At 37.0% G+C, this 19,656-nt stretch overlaps 1 long non-coding RNA gene across 1 annotated transcript; it reads left to right on the top strand.

The window, feature by feature from the left end:
* The first annotated feature begins 732 nt into the window (after positions 1-732).
* Positions 733-8,037, top strand: LOC135153614 (uncharacterized). Its single transcript, XR_010293096.1, has 3 exons — positions 733-825; positions 5,219-5,446; positions 6,283-8,037. It is a non-coding gene; the product is annotated as an uncharacterized LOC135153614 (long non-coding RNA).
* The last annotated feature ends 11,619 nt before the right edge of the window (positions 8,038-19,656 follow it).

Here is a 19,656-nt window from a genome sequence, read left to right as displayed (position 1 = left end):
GCCTACATGTAGTGATGCCACAGGAAAAAAGTGAAAAGTTTGGGAGCAGTTTGTGTAGAAATTGAGAAGGCACTCAATTCCTAATCACAGCATGAACACTTGGAAGAAGAGATTTTATTTCCATATTTTGGCAAATGTCAAGATATTTTATCAGTTCAGTTGCCTTTGACCTTCCAAAGGAATTCTCTAATCTATATGATTTTCAAGTCAGTTTTGAGTCTTCACAGTGATGCTTCACTATATTTCAGATTTATTTTTTGTAGCACTACCTTTTCTTCCCTTAAAATTCAGCATGAACCATGAACACATCCTATATAAATGTATTCTGAATTTCTAATTCATAAGTTTCCCTTCCAGAATGCCTGCTTTATTTACCACTTTGATTTTTAAAGCAATAATCAAGACATATTTCTATATGTGCTTAATATTTGCAGATTTCAGCACACTTAAAAAAAAGCAAGTTAACACTTTTTCACTCTTCAGAACCGTGGGGGAAGGGCATTTCATAAAAGGACTTTTCGGATGTTATATCCGACAAAGTTGGTTTTATAGGAACCGCTCTCAACCAATCAAAACCAAGGAAAGTCGGATCTGACAACCTTTCAGACAAAAGTGTTGATAAAACACTCTCTAGATCTATGATTATGATAGCTATTCACCTTGACTTAAAGCCTGTATCTACAAGTTGTTGCGAACAGTTCCTCATCGATTATTTGTTTTCTATTTTCTACAGGAATAAAACCTGACCACACTCTGTAATTTGGAAGTAGGTCTGACCAAAATCTGACATTCTATCATATTCTGCACAGTTTGGAATTACCGCAGGTGAGTACTCAATAGGTGTAATGCGGTTAATATTTACAATTTTGTATGCAGTTTGCCATATACTGGTGGCGGATATTCATCGATAAAAGAAAACAACTACTAAAAGCAAGACAGCAATACATGTACACAGGCGTTGTTCCACAACCATGTTTATTAGTCTTACGCATCAGATGTATCGCTTTACGTAGATTATACGCTGGGATGACAATGATAATTAGTGCCTTGCACATTCTGCTAAGTAAAGATGAGTGCTGAATACATGTAATTTGTATTATTATTATTTATTATTATTATTATAGGTTCCCTCAGAAAGATTCTACATGCAACACATAACAATATACTTGACCCAAAGATGTATCCTTGCTTGATACAACTTATGAAGACTTGCAGGTAGACACTCATGTTCGGTTCAGTTTAAAACTATAATGTAAATATTTATTCTTGTATAAATTTGCCAAGGGACTTCAAATATTAGTGCTGAATTTGACTGATGATCAATATTTTGTAATTTTGAGGATTCATTTGGGCTAAATATAAGACTCATGTAACCTGAAAAACACAAGTTTTCCTAAATGATGATTATAAAAGAATGATAAGGAAAAATAGGTTAATTTTCCATTGAGATTGAGAAACTCATCAATAAATGAAACTATTTATGGTATAAGACTCTTGGTTAAGTGTAATGTATACTTTTATTTCCTGAAGTCAACTGGGCCTATTAACTACATGAAGAAGGTAACCTTGACATTTAAAACTGCAGCCTTAACTTCATGTTTTGAGGATGGTTGTGTGAACTATTATGTGGCGCTATGGACTTTCCCTTCAATTTAGCACAGGATAATGTTCGTTATCTATGCTAAGTAAGATTTCATTCAGCTCTACCCTTAGCCTTGGCCAAGGTACTTGGTGCTGTTTTTTTCTCTGAACACGACCTAGACTTGCCTGAAAATGTTGAGTATTGTTCAATGAGGGTAAGCACTAAATAGTACCCTGTCTTAACAAACACTTTTCTGACTGCCCTACCCCGATAAAAGCAGGGTGAAAGAAATCCCCCATTTCTGTTAAGACGCTCCCACTGGGAGAAAAGCAGGACTGTGTCGGGAAGGAATTTTCCAAATTTCGGCCTGCTCAGACCAGGGTGGAAGCAAGGTAGAAAAACAACTTTCTGCTAACGCCCGGACGCATGTTCTGTTAAGACGCGATCAGGGTGCAGTCTGGCTGGAAAGCTCTCCCTCTCCTATGCCTTTCTCCTTTTCTCTCTCTGTTCCTCTTTTTCTCCCTCTTCATTTCCCTTCTCTTTTTCTTTTCCTCTCTTGTTTCTTCTTTTCTCTCTATTTTCTCTCTTTCCTCTCCTCTCTCATTTCTTTCCCTTTTTTTGGTTTCATATCTCCCTTTCCCTTAATTCCTTTTTCTTTCTCATTTCCTCTTACCTTCCTTGTCGTTTTTCTTCCCTTTTCCCCACCTTTCCTTTCCTCTCTTTTCTTCCCTTCCTTTTCACTCCCCTTTCTATTCCCTTTTCCTGTTCTTTCCCTTTGTTTCGTCCTCTCTTCTTCTTTTTTTCTCTCTCTCCCCCTGTCTTTTCTCTCCCTCTCGTTTGCCATTTCTTCTATCTCTCCCTTTCTCTTCTCTTTTTCCCACTCTCTCCTATCTTCCTTTCTTTTCCCTCCCCCTTTCATGTCTATATTCTCATTTTCTCTTTTTCCTCCTTTTCTTTTCCATCTTCCATTCCTTCATTTTCCTTATCTTTTTCTATATCCCCCTTTCCTTTCCCTTCTCCCCTTCCTTTCTTTTCTTTCATTCTCTTCTTTTTTCCTCTTTCCTTTTCCCCCTCTCCTCTTCTTTCTTTTACTTTTCCCCTTTTCCTTCCTTTAGTTCTCCTTCTGTATCTCTCTTTTTTTGGAGGGGGGAGGGGGCATTCATTGCCGTGGAAACTTTATCAGGGTAAGATTTTAAGTGAGTGTCTGTTAAAGGACAAGTCCACTTCAACAAAAAGTTAATTTGAATGAAAAGAGAAAAATCCAACAAGCATTACACTGAAAATTTCATCAAAATCGGATGTAAAATAAGAATGTTATGACATTTTAAAGTTTTGCTTAATTTCACAAAACAGTTATATACACATCCTGGTGGGTATGCAAATGAGGAGACCGATGACGTCATCCACTCACTATTTCTTTGTATTTTATTATATGAAATATGGAATTTTATATTTTTGTCAAGTGAAACAATGATTAATTCCTCCCTGAACATGTGGAATGAGCATTGTTTAATACTATATGATTCAGTCAAGTTGGTCCTTATTGTCAAATCTATATAAAAATGAAATATTGTATAATTCAAACAATAAAAAACAAAAGAAAAGTGAGAGACATCATTGACTGTCTCATTTGAGTTGTGCATATCACTGTTTTGTGAAAAATAAGCAAAATTTTGAAATGTCATAACTTTCTTATTTTACATCCGATTTTGATGAAATTTTCAGCGTTTTGCTAGTTTGATTTTTCTCTATTTATTCAAATCAACATTTTTCTGGGGTGGACTTGACCTGTAAGACGGAGCAAGGAGGCTACCACCTGCGGTTTTATTGCCTCATTGAGGAATTACATCCCCCTTTTTCTACCCGCCCTCTACCAGGGCACTGTCTATTAAAACGGGGCTTAAGGCCTATATACATGTACTGACCTGAGTGGTTATTGTAGTTTATTTCTTTAGTTCTGTATTATAACTCTACCACTAAATTGGTAGATAATCAGAAGCAAAATAGCTTATTGAGAGTGCAGACAAAACCACACCTTCTAATTTGATGAACCAATCAGAGTAGGCAGAGAGAATTTCATGAATATTGAATATATAAGCTTTGATTGATCGATCGATTCAAGCATCTCTGCATGCTTTGTGAACATAGCAGGCGGCGAAGAGGATCTCGCAGCTAAAACACCTTGAATAAGTGGCGGAATGGTTGAAATTGTAACATTTTAAGGATTTACAATCAAAAGCTATAGGATAAGCATAGAAGGGTGAATATGTGTTTGTAATAAAAGGCCAATCTATATCATTTCAAGCCATTCAACTGTCTCCTCCCAAAACTGCCAGAGTTCAGCGGGAGGGACTATTCACATTTATGTGTTCCAAAAGTTCTCTGTTGCACAATAACTTTCTTCGATCAGCTGATTGCACAAACTATTATTTAACATTTAAAAAAAATGAAGGAGCAAAACTTTGTACTTAATTAGCATTGATAATAAATACTTTGTAATAAAGTTATTTCCATGTAATAAATCTATGATTTATTGAAAGTTCAACTAGATGTTAGTAATTATTTTAGTACATCAGAATACTGACTGCCATGATCTAATGAACGAATCCACACAAAAGACTGGATAGAACAATGACGATTGGCCTCGATTGCAAGGCCCTCTTAAATATGCAAAATATAATGAGCTTTTCAAGTTAGAAAAGGCCTCGCCGCTAAAGTGGCTCAGTCTGACAATCTTTACAATAAAAGCACACTGCTGGAGTCCATTTTCAAACCCTGTTCACCAGACAGGCAGTGCGCAAGGACTTGCTCAAAGGCTACACTGTCCATGGAAACGACACCTACCCTGAAATGATCCAATTTGCATAGAAACATGTTTCACTTCATGTGATCTTAAGTGGCACTGGTGCTCCAATAGTGTGCTGGTCCTCATTAGCCTATAATTTAATTAATGACCTGCTGCAATTGGGTATGATAAGGGTGGGCAGGACAGTCTCTTTGGAGAGTATGTACAGAAAAATTGGATTTCCTCTAATATGAAATGTTAGACCGAACTGCAGTGCGCTCTCCGTGCTTGATGTTAGGGGAAGCTAATGGAGCTTACTCTCGGGCTGATGATGATACATCTCATGGGTCGACACGATGAGCAAAGCCTGCCTCGCATACTTCATCAAGAAGAGAGCGGTAGAGATTTGGTTAGAAGGTGGAGGATCTTCCATCTTGGTTCATGGTGGTAGACCATTTCCTGAAGAGAAGAAAGGCAAGGAAATGGATGTGTTGGTGTGATCGATACTTATGGGCAGAGATATCATGCTTCATTGAAAAGCACAGAGGAGAGGCATAATGGTGAGGTGGATGGGGAGACAAGGAGGGAGAAACAGTTTAATCAAGGGAATAATGGTAACATTTATTTGAATAAACAAACTTTGGATGCTATATGGTAGTTCTGTAGTACAATGTGTGAGGTACTTTTCCTATTTTTTTTTTTAGAATTGGTTTTGTATTATTTTCTCTTTTTTTCACATTATGCTGCTATTTCCCTAGTTATTGCCTATGTTATCTTCATACTCTTTTCTTCACCACTCTCCCCTCGTTCTCTCCTTCTATTACCCTTTTTCTTTTTGTTGCTCTCTCTAGATATATTCCCCCTTTCTGTATCTCTCTCTCAATTTATCTTGTATGTCTCCCCTCATTCCCTTCTAACTCCCCCTTAGAGCTCCATACCCTTGCTCTCTCTCTCTTACTGACTCATTTCCCCCTGGGTAGGGCTGTGTAAACCCATCTCCCTGTTTTCAGGAAATGTGCTGCATCCTTCTACAGAACTCTACTTCATGCCGCCGCCTGTGTCTTCTATGTGCTTTACAGGTAGATGCCTCTCTTGTATCTCAAAGAATCTTTAAAAGTTCAATATTAGCTCATGAATATGAAAGATATATGATCATGCTTTCATTTTTACTGTACGTTTAACTCATGCTGGTGAAGGTCTTACTATTTTTCATTCACTGGACCTTTTAAACATGACCTATTCAGCATTGCTTAAAATGAACTTGACCGAGAAACTGGTGAAGAGTGGTGAAAGCCGCAAGGGTGTACCAGACTTAAAATGAACTGCAAGAAGGTACTAAGACTTCCATTAACACATTATTTTTTGTCCGTAGCTGAGGTGCTGCATCGTCAAGGAAGAGGTTGTACTCGATTTGAAAAATCCTGAGAACACTTTGTTTGTTGTTTAGATCTGATAGGCCTATATGTACTTCAACAATTACAGCATGAAACCAGCAATAACCAAGAATTCATGGCAAAAACAAACATTGTAATGAGCACAGCTGGTTTTAAAGCACCTGTGGGCTATTCCATAAAAGAAAGATTCATATAAACCATATTATGAGTGAAGCACTGTTTTTAATAATTCACGATGCCTTCTGGCTATTAGTGTTGTAACGATGAAGATGATGGTTACTTATGCATGGTCTACTTGTACATTGCATTGGTGTAGCTAGAACTGTTCAATTCATTATCTGAAATATTTGAAGAAAAAAAGAATAAAAAAATAGATAAATAGCCTCCGACAGTAATTCAATTATCCTAAGTATACTTTAGTATAATATAAATCACCTCTTCCCCATTGTGTATATATTCTTTTTTGAATGACAGCGCCGTTACAATTGACAAATACTTGTTACGTTGCTTTACTTTACTAGCACGAAAATCTTAATTCACCGATGAAGAAAAGATACTGATACTGACTTCTAGATCTTCAGTGGTGAATTCATGGCGATGGAGCTACATGTACAGCAGGCTGGAATCATCAAAGGTGCGCATTTCTAAATTTCAGAACGGCGGTGCAGGGTTTTCAACGATGAGAATTGATCTCTGAAGACACTAGCTAGCATCCCATTCATGCTGCCCTGTATGCACTTTCTCTATTCCTTGGGAGCATTTTTATTATCCTGTTTCAGACACAAAAGCATTTAACCACTCAAAGAAATCTTGTCTCTATAGTCTGCTGTGCAAACCCTTCACTCAAGTTAAGGGTCCGAATGTGCAGCCTACTCATGCCTTGTGTACTGAAGGCCCTGACTTGAAACAGCAAGTTTTGTATTTGCTAGTCTTTGCGTGGAGATACACTTGTTGATCAAAGTTTCAATCAGGGTCTGTGCCTGCAGACTAGTCTCTATACTATACTAGAGTAACAGACAAAATAGTCATGTACAGACATTCCAATCACTCCAAAACAGGAAGCAGTGAAGCATATTTTTAAAATCTTGTCAAGTTCATGCCTCTTTTTGCCCACGCTCTTACCATTCATGCTGTTTTATGATCGTCACACGTACAGATGAATACACAGACCATGATATATCATGAAAATGTTCATAACAATGCAAAATTCCTTGCTACGCCGCCGTATGACACTGTTAAAGCCTATCTTTAGTTTTGGTAAATCCCACCAAAAGTGCATGTGTGTTTTATTGGAAAAATTAACCAATTTTACATCAGATTTGATTCGATCAGTTGCCAGATCAAAACAGAATACTGTATGCATATTTTTGTCTTGTTTATAGAAAACACCATCTCAAGCATGGAATAGGCTGAAAATTTCAGGATATGATATTTGCCAGTAGCTCTCTGATATCCAGTTACTAAAGGGCACACACCACTAACTATTTCCCCATAGACTCATGTGTTAAAATTGAGATTTGAAAAAATCGCCAAAAATAAGTCTTAGAAATGACATCATCCACACCTTTATCATTTGGTAGTGTATCCAATATCCTTCAAACGCTAAAGATATGAAAAGGTGTTTTTCAATATTTTTTCGCGCTACAGGGGCTCATACCAAGACTACGTGCAAACTTGGTTGCAGTCACAGTGCTCACTGGGTTTCTTGGGCAACTAATTAAGTTCCCATAAAACCCAGCATTGACAAATTACTGCTCTCCCATGGGACTGAACAGATCCAGTAGTTATCCCTCTTTATGCCCATATGAAAAAAATTGTTCAGATATGCACCGTTGATTTTATATGAATATTTTTCCAACCATTACGTCATTTTAGGTACGGGTCTAAAGGGGATTCCCGAAATTGCCGGATCCTATTAGTGGTGTGCGTCCTTCAGAGGGTGCGATTCTCACTGAACTTGGGATTTTTTTTCTTTGGCACAACCTTAGGGTATCATATGCATAATGTTAAAAAAAAATAAAAATTTGAGACCCCGTTCTCTTATGATCAGGGAGTAAACATTGTCTCTCCAGGGTTATAATACAGACAGAATACACATAGTTGAAACAATGCACCTGTAAGAAAATTTTGTAATGTTTAAGCCCAATCCATGTTCATGAATTGAAATTTAATGATAATCATCACCTTTGAAATGTTGTAAATGTGTTTTAATAGTACTTGATTCATTTTTCTAAGTCATTATCACTTGAAATTAATATCACAATTCAAGAGAAAAAACAATAAAAACAAACGAAAAAGCAAAATTAAGTGTCTCATGTGTAATAACATTCATAGTTTCACAGAAGGCAGAGAAAATGAGTGGCATATCGAGAGAAAGGGATGGGAAATGGAAGGAGAAAAGGGAGAGAGAGGGAGAGGGAGAGAGAGAGAGAGAGGGGGGGGGGAAGGGGAAAGGGGGGTCATTGGAAAGAGCCAAATGACAGAGAATGATAGCTGAATACATTGTGATTATCATCATCATCCAGAGTTATGATTCAGTAGTACAATAAGGGGACATTTATTGCTGGCCAGTGTGGAATTATGAATCTGTCACCATGGCAATTATGTAATGTAAACTAGGTGAAGGACATATGGAAATACTCATGGAATTCTGGCTACAAATATGTCACTGCTGCCCTTCTGGGATAAAAAGAAAATGGTTTCCCTGTAAAATAGGGAGCAAATCAAGACATAATTGTGATTTTTTCTACTGATTGTGGGGAGGAGGGGGGGGGGGGGGGATACAACTAGAAAAGTGTATAAATACAAGTGAAAACTTTCCCCACCAAACCAAAAGCAGTCACAATGGGCCCCAAGAAACTATCTGACAAGCGAAAGAACCTCTTTGTACCTAGCCATAGAGCATGGAATAAGGGGCTGAAGTGGGAAGCTGGTAATTCCAACAGTATTCTAATGACCAAATATGTACGTCTAACAAGAGAGGACTTGGACCGCACAATGACCCGTGATGAGCGCGGTAACTTTCTTCACAAGCATGATCAACCTGTCAGTCGCTCTTCTACAACCATGATTCTCAGGCCAAAGACATCAGAAGACTCTGTACCACTGGCAAAAATGTTGACATCCACTAATGGTTCCGCCGTCGGTCATCGGATTGTTGATGTAGAGAAGCTCACCATGGCCATCAATGAAGCTTGCCAACAGCATTCACATTGTAGCCCTGGGTGTTCAAACATGGACTGGATGATTCCTTAAGAAAAAGAAAAAATAAGAGGAATTGCAGTTACTCTCATATTCAAGTGCAGGACTTGTAAATTTGAATCAACTGCTCTAAAGTTTTTCAGAGAGATAGATAAAACAGAACCAGGGAGAAAAACTGCTGTACCGAACATGGCTCTACAGGTTGGGCTATACCAAAGCAGTATTGCAAATGCTGCTGCAAGCAGGATTCTAACAGCAATGAGTATTCCAACCGGATCACTTAGCGGTTTCCAAAAGACAGCTAACAAATGTGGTGATATCTTGGCCACTGCCAATGAATTGGATATGGCAGAAAGGCGCAGGAAGGTGAAAGACATTTTGGAGTACAGAGGGATGGACAGAAATACACCTATTGACATAGAAATTGACAGACAATATAACATCCCTCTCAGCCATGCAAAGGGGAGAACACCATTTGCACCAGCGACTCAAGCTCGCGATGTTGTGACAGAAAATGTGACCCCAGAGAAGTACATTGTAACTTACAATTCAATGAACAAACTTTGTAGAGTAGGCCAGAGATTAGTTGGTCAAGGAAAAGAACCTGCCTGCCCTAACCATCCTAAGTGTACAGCCACAATAAAGATGAGTGATAACATTGGGGATGAAATGCTTGGTGGACAAAAATGTGCACAAAAATTACTTACTGGAGATGTAACGCAGCTACTTGTCAAAGGTGTTGTTAGCAATAGTGATGGACTTTTTCACAGGGGAGTCCAAGAAGTCATGAAGAGCGCAGCTGGTGTAGATCCAACATCATACATTTGTGTCAATCACCTCAAGCGGTCTCTGTGTAAAAAATTGGAAAAACTTACTCTAAGCAAAAATACTTTCCCAGGTAAAACTTCAAGACTGAGAGACAAGCAGCAGAGAGCAATGGCAAGCGACATTGCTTACAGGGTTCAAGCTGAATTAAATTCAGCACATAATCAATCAGGTGACATTTTAGTATATGAAGAACAGATACAAAGATGTGGGTAGGCAATGATTTTGTGTTATACTGGAAATCATGAACTGTGCTGGAACCAGAGCCTAGCATGTAAAGGAGGGTTCAAATTTCCCTTTTTACCTCTGGACTTCAGACAGCGGATAACGCTTAATATGGGAGATCAGCAAAAAATTTTGGGAACAATACGTCAAAGACTGTCATCCCAAACCCTCAGGAGAACGCGGTTTAATTTGTCAACACAAAAGGCAGAGTCAATGAATTCTGCTTTCAGAGTAACCTATCCAAAACATTCCACTACCTATGTAAGAAATCAAGCAAACAGAGAGCATTCTGCCATACAACTTACCAACGGGGGCCCCCGCATCGATCCTTGACAAGGCCTTAGCTGCCCAGGTTCCAGTGAAAGGGGGATCAAGACTACGACACAAGCTCTTGCATCTGCAGCAGAGAAGGGACTACTGGAGAAAGAGAAGTAAAAAGATGACTGCAATTAAGTCCAAAGCTACACATAGGGAGTATAAATACAAACTGTATCAAAAGGTAAAAAGATGGAAAGATGACAGCAATTTCCACTCTTATGTGAAGGGACAATTAGAAAACACTCACATATCTATTCAAAGTGATCACTCCTATGACAGAAAGATCTGTGATAAAGGGGAAACTAGATCTTGACTTTGGATCACTTTGTTTAATAATTATGTAGTTTAGGCCAAGACCTCTATCCCTAATTTCCCTAAAATTAGTTAATAAACTCACTGTAGTCTAACTTAGTGATACTTAGTTCTAGGAGGAAGTCAGGCTGATATGATGCAAGGGGGCTCGTGGGATTGGCAAGCTTTCAAATTATGGCAAATTTGATGCTGTTTGTTCTCTTCATGGCTCTCAAACACTAAATGGCTTGGCCTCACACAGATGCGATTACCGCATAGGTGAGAGGCATGGAGCTCAGACGAAACCTCCCAAGTCATCGCCACCCTTGTCATCAGCACAAGCCGATGGGCATGCCTGGTGGTCTTGCGGCTGCCTGGGATGTTGACATCCACTAGGCCATACCCATTTTTCGTTCGCCCTTTAAATGGCCAACATGCCGACGGCTCATCCCCCCTTTTATCTGTTTTGCTGTCTAAAATGTTTGAGTATTTTGAACACCATTCCTGTTGTGGATCAGCCATGATTGTTTACCGTAATAACAACACTAACAAGTAACAGTTACAGCCAAATAACATTAATTAATAGTAAGTTTTGCCTTCTGCGAATGAATTTCAGTACCCAGACATTCATTGCTTTAAAATTCCATATAAAAACATCCAAATTTTACCTTGCCATGCTATTCCTTTTAACTTGACTCAAAATCCTATCCGGGGAAGATGTTGAAAGAGAATTACTACCAATATTAAACTAGGTGCCGGTGCTGGCCTGTTTATGTTTTGGTCTACGATCTACACGTATTTCTGATAACTACGCGCGTGCTAGTCTGGCATTGAAGACCCCGATATAGGAAAGTGCCAAAATTACACACAAAGTCAATGGCAAAAGTGGCATTTTTATATTTGTTTGAGTATTTTGAAGAAAATGGTGCCTAGTTAGCTGCCAATTGGGTTTTCAAGATAGAACAACATGACAGACATTCATTCAGAGTGTTTGCACCCCTTCTTTTTAATCAGTTTCCCTTCCAGGAGTAAAACATCCAGCTAGACCTGTTCACCACACATCATCCCTTCAGGGCACACACCACTAACTATTTCCCCATAGACTCATGTGTTAAAATTGAGATTTGAAAAAATCGCCAAAAATAAGTCTTAGAAATGACATCATCCACACCTTTATCATTTGGTAGTGTATCCAATATCCTTCAAACGCTAAAGATATGAAAAGGTGTTTTTCAATATTTTTTCGCGCTACAGGGGCTCAAACCAAGACTACGTGCAAACTTGGTTGCAGTCACAGTGCTCACTGGGTTTCTTGGGCAACTAATTAAGTTCCCATAAAACCCAGCATTGACAAATTACTGCTCTCCCATGGGACTGAACAGATCCAGTAGTAATCCCTCTTTATGCCCATATGAAAAAAATTGTTCAGATATGCACCGTTGATTTTATATGAATATTTTTCCAACCATTACGTCATTTTAGGTACGGGTCTAAAGGGGATTCCCGAAATTGCCGGATCCTATTAGTGGTGTGCGTCCTAAATAGTAAAGTAAGAAACATTACCAAGAGAGGGTGCTAGATTTAAATTTTAAGTCTAATGGCCAAAAAAAAATGCCATATTTAAATTTTAATGGGTAAAAATGGATTCAATGACTACTATGTTTTTTCACTGTTGTATTGATCAATGATGCTCAAGTATGGTTCAATTTATTGACTCTTTACCAAATCTTAAGGCAGGCTTTAGATATTGTTATAGTCAGCACCCATGATATAGTTATGTCCCTTTTGTGTGATCACTGGACCCTAAATGAAGTCCCTTGATACTACCCCAGTTCATTGTCCAATTTCTATTACTCACCCAGGTCCAAACACAAGGTTTTAGAGCCTCAACTTGCAGTTTGTAAACAAAAATGTAGTTCTCCCTTTCTTTCCGCCCACTCTGCTTCATGGATCAGTCCCAAGTTCTATTCATCATTGATACGCACTGTAAGGGCAAGGATTTAGAATATCAGTCATGTTTGTATACTACATGTAGACCAGGCTTCAAGGAAATAAATCGCATGCCATACACAGATCAACCTACAGTACCTGCAATAGATAGGATTTTGATAACCCACTTTCCCCTGGTTTAATTGTTGTGAGAGTTTCTCTGGCATGAGACAAGCTTTATATTGTTTGGATTGATCAGTTTTGGATAGAAACAGAAACACGACAATTTGAATATTCTTGAAAGGTAAGAGTCTTACATCTAATTTTAGAATATAAAATTTATTGGACTTTATTGGAAAGGTGACTTTCACGTTCAGTTTCTCTTGTATGCATAAAACTGTGTGTCAATTAATTGGCATGACTGTAATTGACTTAAGTGTCAGTAAGACATTATTTGAGAAATTTTGTCATGGTTTGTTTGATTATTATGCAGGCTTTTCTATTGTTTGCTGTCATCAATATATTAATGTGAGATTAAATGGGCGTGTCTAATTCAACAGTGCTCTGAAAGTGAGTAAGCTATTTATGCCTGAATATGTACAATGCAGGTCTCCTGGAAAAATTGTGAAAGTATATTTGGCCATCTCTAGAGTAAGTGCAGACAAGAAAATAGTTACATACGTCTAGTTTTATACTAGGTGGGGGCATTTTGGTCTAGTGGTTATGAATTCCATCTTTCAATCTGAGGGATATTCACTTCTAAGTCATGGCATGTTTTCCTTCAGCAAGAAATTTACCCACATTTGCTGCACTCAACCCAGGTGAGATGATGGGTACCAGGTAGAAATTTATTCCTTGAAACGCAGTGAGGTTTTAGGGCCATACATTTACTCTATATTATATTGATATTGATAATAACGTCAGTTATTATGCACTTTATGTTGACTTAAAAAACATTACATATGTACAGTGTACCATACTGCACTTCACAGGTGTACAACTATTTTTTGGTGAATAAGATCACAGTGAAAAGACTATGCAAACATGCAGACTATGAAAAAGGCTATGCAAAGGTGACAATTGATATCAAAATGCAGCTAATTGTCTACACATTGTAACTTGCTTTGTGGGATAGAGCAGAAACCCTATGGTGTGCAAGAAAGCTTTTAGAATGACAATCAAAATCACAACTAAAAGAAGGAAGGCTACAGTTGTGGAATTAAACAATTCAAATTTAAAAAAGGCAATCATCAAACAATGTACAGGAACTTTTGAAACACTACTTATGCAATGAAAGATGTTTGTACACTTATTTAAATATGGTAAAAGGGGATAGAAATAGCTTATCAGTCTGGAACTCTGGATTATTAATTTCATCAACCACCCTTTGGAAATTGTCACAATGACGTCATATAGTGTTTATTTTTATTATGTCTAGAATGGGGACATTTGTCATAGAAACGATGAAATGGCAGGAAATAGTTGGAGTTATATCAAGTGAGTCTGTCAATTTGGGAGAGTTACGTGCATAAACGAGAAGTACATGCATACATGTAGGAGATTTTTTTTTGGAAAATTGACTTAGTTTTTTATTAGAGCTACCAAAAATCTTTGATAGTTTCGGTCTGAAAAATACTCCATCCAAACCTGATGCATTTACATGTAATCAAATGGTATTCAGCATTTCTTTTTTTTTCATGTGGTGCCTTGTGCATATTTGTCTATTTTGTTCTATTGACGTCATGAATCTATTCACCTTTCCACCTCAAGGGATAACTTTTTATTGGTATTCTTATTACCAGGAAGTTATTGCATGGTTTCCATGGTGATGCAGTCACTTCTGTAGAATTGGACTTTCATTGTTATTTGAGTTACTTATATAGACAGTTTTAGTTCAAATACAGTATTTGTAAGTGTTTATACATGTAGGTACCCAGTGTTTGAGAACAATTATTGGAACTGATTGCAACTATAAATACAGGAAATTAAATGTATGTTGTTATTGTAGCACCCTTTTGGTGCTACATAATATTTTATATGTAGTGAAAAGGATAAAGACCTTGTAATAATTACCCCCCCCCCCTTGTATGGATATGGATATTGAACATCCATAACTACATGGTCAGAGCAGAGAGTTTTTATGACCTCTGTACAGATTGAGAGAGAGTGAGCGAAAGAGAGAGCCAATGGTCAGTTCTGGGTAGTGTGAGTCAGGGTCTGGTGGTCATTATTCCCAGAAATAATGACGTGAATGACATGAATGACGTAGAAGTATTTTGGGGAAAAGTTGATGGACTCTTCCATCTGTGCTACCCTAAAGGGGTGAGCAATTAATGTTTACTGGTTTTTGTTTATTAAAAGAGACGACTAAGGATCAACAAGTATTACTAGTTATAAATATACACACCCCTTTAAAAAAATAATGGTACTGTCGAAAATACCTTTATATAGAAGTTCTGGAGGCATCTTCTTCACAACTTTTGAGATGGAGAGGAAACATCCTCCATAAAGTTACTATCATGTAACTTCTCTTTTTTCCTGATTCTCAGGTAAGATCCAAAGTCATCCTTCCATATTTCAGTTTATAAGATAATTTAAGAACTGATCTTATAGATTTAATTTTGAATGTTAAGTTACTTTTCCAAAATTGTCTTTTACACATTTTGCTTATTATCAATCTTTGATTGAATAATATTTAAAGTTTAGTTCTACATATCTGATGATAGATATTATTCTATAATCTACATCTTATTGAATGTTTGAATTTCTTATAATTGTTTCTAACCATCTATGATTATTGTTCATGGTAAAGCACTTGTTATTTATGATTGTCTAGCAGCGCGAGCATGGTGCGAGTTTTATAGTTGAGCCTTTTAAACTTAGCGAACTACAAATTCTAAGCAAGTCGCGAATCCAAAACAACTAAACGGTATTATTCTGGTCAAGCGGATAGGCTGAGTTCCCTATCTTGCCGCGTTAATACCGTGCGGACTCTAATGTATCTGATTAAAGACTCTCTTGAATATCATTGTGCTAAACCACTTTATTTCATTATTGATTTGATGTTATTGTAATATGATTTACTAATCCTAGTTATAAAAGTATTGAGATGAAGTTAGATATTTAATATTTAATATAAGAAATAATTAATCATGTTTTGATTAAAATGAATACACAACTTTCGAGATGGAGAGGAAACATCCTCCATAAAGTTACTATCATGTAACTTCTCTTTTTTCCTGATTCTCAGGTCACTGGTCGTCTGACCATGAACGGCATCACTATTTTATTTCTTTCTGCACTGAGACCCTCAATGTTATGTTAGTTTCAATGTCATTATGTTAGTCTTGATAACAGTAGTTGTTCGACAACTTGTTTTAAAGTAATGTTGAGATAAATTCTAAGTATCATTTGAACTATATGTTCACACCCGTTCGGATAATTATGTAGCCAAGAGTTACATCATCTTTTATCTTTGTAAATATCATGTATATAATGTTCATTTATTAGTGTAGTATTAAAGGAACAAATATCCTTTATATTATGTGTATGTTAGTTTATTTTATCGGGTTTTATAATTTACATTAGTTAATAACATAGTGTGAATGTTGTTGATTGATGATGTTTGATTATGTGATGTGTGATTATTACAAAGTAAAATAATTACAACCATATAGTATTATTTAATTTCTACCTCTGTAGACGGACAGGGTGGGGATTCTTTGTATAAAAATCCTTCCGCTGCGCTGTTATTATTGTCAAGTAAAAGATCCTCCCCCACCCAAAACGGACCCGTGCTACATTATCAAAATAGTACAGAAATATTTTTTTTATAATATTATATCGGAGGATAAAAACTTTTTGATTATTAAAACACAAACTGTAACCCCCCCCCCACTCTTGGCTTGTGTATATATACTATACTAGAGCACACAAGAGAAGATATAGTCTAAATATTTTCACCTCATTTCTTTTTTTATGTGCTACATGTTTCAAATGCCAATTAAACATGGCTATGTTTTAATTTCTTTCGTTTGTGTAGTATTTTTTATTTCAAGTGTCATGCAAGGGCATTTCATCATTATATACATGATTTCCTGTCCCTTAACAAATTAATCGAAACCTTTAGGTAATTAGTATTTGATTAACTTGTAATGTTTACAACATATATATATATATATATATATACAAAGATTTATGTTTATATTAATACACCAATTTCATTATTTTGCTCTGGATATTCTTTCACTCCACTGGTACAGTATGTCTGTACAACAAAAAAAAAGTTTGTTTTCAAGTTTCTTCAGATATGGATAGTGGTTAAAAGTAATAATTACATTCAAGTTGATGACAAAGCATGAAAAATTAATCAGGTGATTATGTACTACAGTTTCATAGATGACACCTCAATGATTTGGTTTTGTATGTAATTAAAGGATATGATTGATATTAGACCATCTATAATGAAAGCTCATAACAACTCAGCATTTATTAGGTTGTACATGTACATGGTACATATATACAATGTGCAGTTGTGCACTAGTAATATAGGCTTTGTGGAAATTAGTTGCTAATATTTTACAAAGGAAAATGTTTTACAATGTCATTTATAATTGTATGTTCTCTTATGTCCCTTTCATACTGCACTTTTACCCGGTGAACTTCACCGGCAAAGTTTGCCAGTGAAGGGGAAACTGTCCAGTATGGAAGGAACAGAGGAGAAATTCCCCGGGAAAACTGTTTCCCCGGCAAAGTTCGCCAGTGAAATGGCCAGTATGAAAGCTAACCAGAGAACTTCGCAGGGGAAATAGTTTCTTTGATGACGTCAGAGGTCAATTTTTTCTCCCCGAAATTCCTAGAACCGAGATTCTGCGCGCTAGCTCAGCTGAATGTGGAGAGCCACGCTATTATGACCGATCCGATCATTCCATAGAGTTATACCCTCAAAGATACAATTTCTTTTTCATTTATTATAAAAGCATTTTTTTTTACATACTGAAATGCACTAAAAATATCAAAAGAGGCATTCTTTATTTATTCATTTTTTGGCTAGAATAGGCCTATTTATGAATTATATTGTAATTTATTTATTTTTTACACCTTTTTGTAATAGGTAAGAAGTAATGTTTATAATTTTCTTTTCATTTCTTTCTGCTCTGCACGTGCCGAGCTGATCAGCCGAGAAATGTTTTACCAGACGTCATCTCCAAAACTTCACTGATATAATTAATTGGATGTGTGCAATTAATTAAACAAAATAGTACAACTGGGCGTTGTGGTGTGTGCCTGTAATCCAAGCTATGTGGAGAAGTTACTTATTAATGCAGAGGTTCGAGGTTCAAGCCCTGGTAACGTCTTTCGGATGGTGATGTTAAAGTTCGGTCCCAGATGTAAATAATCATATCTGATTGAAACACGTCTGACAAAACTGAAATACACACACACACTGGGCGTTGTGGCGTGCGCCTGTAATCCAAGCTAATTGGGGAAGTTACAAATTGATTTCGAGGTTCGAGCCCTGGTCACGTCTTTCGGAGGGTGGTGTAAAGGTCGGTCCCAGACGTAAATAATCATATCTGATTGATAAACGTCTGACAAAACTCAAATACACACAAACGATTGTGCCTTATATCAGAAAATTAAAACAAAGCGTGCACCTTCATTGACAACGGGTCTTTGCTCACTTCATCCCGAGCAAACCGCACATCGACTTTTGCCGAGGAAGTCAGTGCGAAAGGGTACATTTTTTTCTTTGCTGGGGAAGTGAGGAATGTGTGCCAGAGAAATTCGCCAGGGAAAAATTAAGAGGCCAGTTTGAAAGGGGTACTAACCTGTCAATCTTCATGACTACATGTACCTGTCGGTTTCGGGGGGGGGGGGGGGGGGGGATGGTAAATGACATGATGGTAATTAATGATTACAGATACATGATTGTACGTACTGCAACAAAAGTTCATTTATCAACATCAAGTGTCAGCCAATTAAATCAAATGCTACAGTATGTAGATGTACAAATTAAACTTGGAAATAGATCAATGAATAAAAAAAGAATGAAAAGAACTTTTAAAATGATAAACAACTTGTGTGTGTGCAATGTATAAAATGATAAATATTACAAAGTAAATTGCAGTCATTTATTTGGAATGGGAACATTATGAATTACTTTTCTGTTACGCTTGTGCCCACTTTAAATTAATGATCATGCATGCATAAATTTTGTTTATATGTATGCTGGATAAAACCAGTTTTTCATTGCTGTTTTCAGAGAAAGATGTACATGTGTGTAGAAATAATCATTCTATTTAAATTCTTCTGTTTCATGTGACTCAGGCCATGTTTATGCTTCCACTTTTCAGGCCAGAATCATAGTTTCCATACATGATTAGTCCAAAACACGGTTGCATCCATGCTTACTTTCATTTAAACGACGTTTCAAAACACTGATCGTAAACTCACAAAAAGGTGCGTTTGCAAACGTTGTTTGACCAGAATCAGGCTTTCTGAGGAAGTATAAACAGAACCACGATCGTAAACGTGTTTAAATGACGTCATTTGGTACATGCTTCCGGTGAGATGAAAATCCGCGGGCAAATACAGTCGCATTGCTCCATGGTCGCATGTTACCTCCACGGAATTACCTCTCATTTCCCTTGTTACATTGCATGTGTGATAATTGATTTAAGTACTATCACTAGTATTACTCTTCCAATTTGCCATCACGATGAATGTTGAGGGATTTACAAAAAAAAAAGGGAAAATATGAGGAGACATCGCCAGATGCCCCAGTAGCATAAACAAATAGATGTTTTATTATTTTATTATGTATACTTTAATTTTCTTTATTTTTTCTCACTATTATCCTCACCAAGGTGGAAATGATATGGCTGTGTCAAGTAGCTCCATGCAATGACTACAATATCGGAAATTGTTCCATGTTTAAATAACAGTCAACGTATCTTCCCCATAACACTCGGAAAAAAAAACTTTCGAAAAGGGCACGCTCAATTTGACCTCGCTTTCTTGCTCAATGAAAATTACGATGTGAAGCCAGCTAGAGTTCGTGATTTCGCCTCTGAAAAGTTAAGCATAAACAGCAATCCCAGAAC

Source organism: Lytechinus pictus, chromosome 3 (assembly GCF_037042905.1).
Source record: "Lytechinus pictus isolate F3 Inbred chromosome 3, Lp3.0, whole genome shotgun sequence".
Taxonomy (NCBI): Eukaryota; Metazoa; Echinodermata; class Echinoidea; order Temnopleuroida; family Toxopneustidae; genus Lytechinus; species Lytechinus pictus.
The sequence above is the reverse complement of the archived record's forward strand: the minus strand, read 5'-3'. Positions and strand labels throughout refer to the sequence as shown.